Source organism: Temnothorax curvispinosus, unplaced genomic scaffold (assembly GCF_003070985.1).
Source record: "Temnothorax curvispinosus isolate PA1 unplaced genomic scaffold, ASM307098v1 QBEX01012377.1, whole genome shotgun sequence".
In the NCBI taxonomy this organism is placed as follows: Eukaryota; Metazoa; Arthropoda; class Insecta; order Hymenoptera; family Formicidae; genus Temnothorax; species Temnothorax curvispinosus.
The window spans coordinates 1-3,627 of record NW_020222157.1 but is presented as its reverse complement, the minus strand read 5'-3'; the positions used below and the strand labels follow the sequence as shown (position 1 = coordinate 3,627).

The following is a 3,627-nucleotide window of genomic DNA, read 5'->3' as shown; positions in this document are numbered from 1 at the left end:
ATCTCTATGGGCAGTACTGGCAGTACTGTGTCGTCGTTTCGTTATTCCAGCCTGAAAGTAACAGCAGCAATATAGAAACGCTCCTGCAGTTCTACTCAATGACGTCATATCGTCAGTACTTACAGTGAATATCGAAACACAGCCTGAGTGAGTGAACGAGAACGGAGAACGCACGAATTCTTCCGAAGTTCGCCGAAGCACGCATAAATGGCGGACCAATCAAAATGCGGGACAAGGTGGCCAGACTCTTATTAGAGGGTCTCTAACTTCTTTTCCTTGCCGGCGCCGCCTTTCTTTCTTCTCTAAAATCCAGTCACTACTTTTCTTCAATGATTTACCCTAGGCTTTCTTTATGTATTCCCTATGTACAAAAAAATTATCACAATTTTTGGAAGGTAAAATAGAGAAATAATAGATATAACAGACAACGAGAGGATCAAACCTTCTTGAATTAGCGACGGTTTGTCTATCTTCGTTCTCTACGCCAAGTGCCTTTGGAAGCGGAGCAGCTCCTCCGGTCATTAAAACCAAGACCATTTTCTTTGCTTTTGCGCTATTCGGAAAATCGACAACTACACCGCCATAAAAGCCAGCTTTTGTGGCTTGTGCCGTAATTAATTCAATCAATCGTTCCTGTTCACCGTTCTCTGGATATAATTGTAACACTGCTCTTGCGCCTCTTGACAGGCATGCATACAACGTTGAGAAGAAACGTTATAAACGTTTTGTAGGATTGTGCGAAGTTTTGCTTGCATAGCACAACCACTGAAGCGCAGAAATACTGACAGCCCATCAAACGTACCAGCTTTAAATGGCAATCCTTGACCTATATCTCCCAAAATTAAGTCACCATCTAATTCTCTTTCATCACAGCTACGTCTAAAAATAATGTAATATGTTAATATGATTATATATTATCTTTCACGCAAATTTTTACAGACAGCGTTACTAACGTGCACAACTTCATTTGAGGTTATAATTGGGTACAACATTCATCGCACGATACTGTTATACGTGCAAATCGGAAACGTACCTCGAGTCCAACTCTTCTGCGATCAATGAAGTCGGGATCAAACGTGTCAGTCGTCACTTTCTGCCAAGCGTAGAGAACCTTCTGTTCCGGCAGCGGTGCAACGGTAACACGATGTAGGGATACGAAATCTCCAGATAAGAGCACGAAGCAATTCAAATTCAGTATATCGCCGGCACGATCATACGGTGTTACTGCCGTTTCGCGTACGCGCGTGCGGCTCGTGCAAACGTTATTAACGCGCGGCCGCAATCGCGCGGCAGAAACGCCTCGTGTGAACAGGCTCCTTGATCTCAGTATCCTCAGCTCCCTGCCGTCAATATAAAAATAAAAAATAATATAATAGGATATTAACCTGTATGTATGTATAAACACTCACGTAAACGTAGTAAACAGTAATTAGGTTATTAACCTGTATGTATAAACACTCACGTAAACGTAATAATAAACAGTAAATAAAATAAGTATAATAGTATAGTAATTAATCGTCGCGTCGCGTAAAGAGTCACGGTCGGTCTCGCTCCGCGCGTACTTCGTACTTACCGTGTCTCTCGAGTTTTTTTTTTTTGAGGTTAGTTCTCTCGGCTGAGAGAAACTTAGTGCCTTCGGTCCCACCCCGGAACCATACGACACAACGATGCTTGACCCTGATTGTGATTGTCTTCTTAATTAGATGATCTTTCCTATCCTTTTTATATAATTATATATACTCCTAATAGTGATCCATTCCTTTCTCCTGAGCGTCCTTGTGATGTCTATTTCTTCATTTATTCCTCTCCGTCTAAGGTCCCTGTCCAGTATCTCCCTCTCCTCGTCATACTTGTTACATCTCCACAGCACGTGATCAATACTCTCACACTCGCAGCCACAGTCACACCTGGCGTCCTCTATATACCCCTTTCTCGCCAGTGACTCGTTGACGTTGTAGTGATTACTCCTCAGTCGATTAATTAGCGTAATAAAATATCTTTCTTCATTCATCCCATGAAACCATGGTTTTTTCCTTTTCCTTTTATAGAAGTTTTGAAAATAATAGATGCCTTTATAACTTGCATCCTTAACTATGGAATCTTGAGTTTTGTTTCAAATTTCCTTTCTGAATCCTTGTCAAAAATCCAGAAATGGGACTTCTATAAATTCATCTTCTTCCTCTTCTGTCGCTTCCTTCGCTAATTTATCCGCCATCTCATTGCCACTTATTCCCACATGTGATGGTATCCACACGTAGACGATCCTCTTCTTTTTTTCTTTAGAGAGTCTGTAATGTCTCTCTCTAATTTCACTAATATATCTGTTTTTATATACACTTAGATGATTGTTATTGATTGCTTATAATACTGCTTTAGCATCTGATAGGATTGCTATATCCCTTGGTCTGTTGTCAGCTTCATTTTCCATAATTTCTAAGGCAGCCTTGATTGCTATTGCTTCTGCGGTGAACGTAGAACAATTCTTCGATATACTAATGTTGTATGCCTCTTCTTGCTCCTCTATCACCACACTCGCGCCCAAATGATTTGCCACCTTTCTTCTTAGATCCATCCGTGTATATTATGGTGAATCCTTCTTCCAAGTCATGAGTATTTTTGATTTTTTCCATTAATTGATCATCCGTCACTCCCTTTCTCTTCCGACAATATCCAGTACTTAAATCTATGTCTATTTTTTGTGTAACTATATCATATTCCATATCGAATACTTCGAATTTTCTTCTAACTCCCATCTTCGTTCTGCACCATTTTATTCTTCTCCATGCCTCTCCTATAATACTTCTTTGGTGTAATGGTTGTCTATATTTAGCATAATCTTCATTTTGTACTAACTCCTCTATTTTTGTACATAGATCCTCCTCTCCGTATATACTAATCTTACTTAGAAAATTTCTAGTTAATAGTTCTGCTCTATCCCTGAGTAAAGTTACTTTAGCTTCCGCTATGATCACATTATTTGGTGTGCTATTCCTATATCCTAACGCTGTACGGATTCCTAGATACTGTGTTCTTTCCATTTTTAATTTTTGATCTGCCTTTTTTGAAAAATATACAAAGTTCCCATAATCCGTAATTGATCTAATCAAGCTTTTATATAACATTAGAGCTGTGTTAACTTCCATACCTTTAGATTTTTTATTCAAATACACCATTAACGAATTTGCTTTACTAACTTTACCTTTAACTTCTTGAACCTGTTTCATAAATTCAAGTTTACTATCTAGCCAAATTCCTAAAAATTTCATTTCTGTTTGTGCATATATCTTAGTATTTTTTAATTCTATATATGTATTATTATAACCGCCATGTTTTGAGAATTGTATTAAAACTGTTTTCTTTGGTTCTAATTGGAGTCCTAACTCCATTAGTTGTTCATTAATACTATTCACAGCCTTTTCTAATATACGTTTATTAGAGTGAGTCCCGATTGCGCACATTACAAATCGGACACAGCAATATTTCCCGATCGGACACGGTGTCGATTGCACACGGTGCCGATCGGACACGGTGTCGATTGCACACGGTGCCGATCGGACACGGTGTCGATTGCACACGGTGCCGATCGGACACGGTGTCGATTGCACACGGTGCCGATCGGACACGGTG

The 3,627-nt window shown here is 39.4% G+C and overlaps 1 pseudogene; it reads right to left on the bottom strand.

Moving 5' to 3' along the window:
* On the bottom strand, positions 1 to 2,011 carry LOC112462402 (annotated as a pseudogene).
* Positions 2,012 to 3,627: the final 1,616 nt, after the last annotated feature.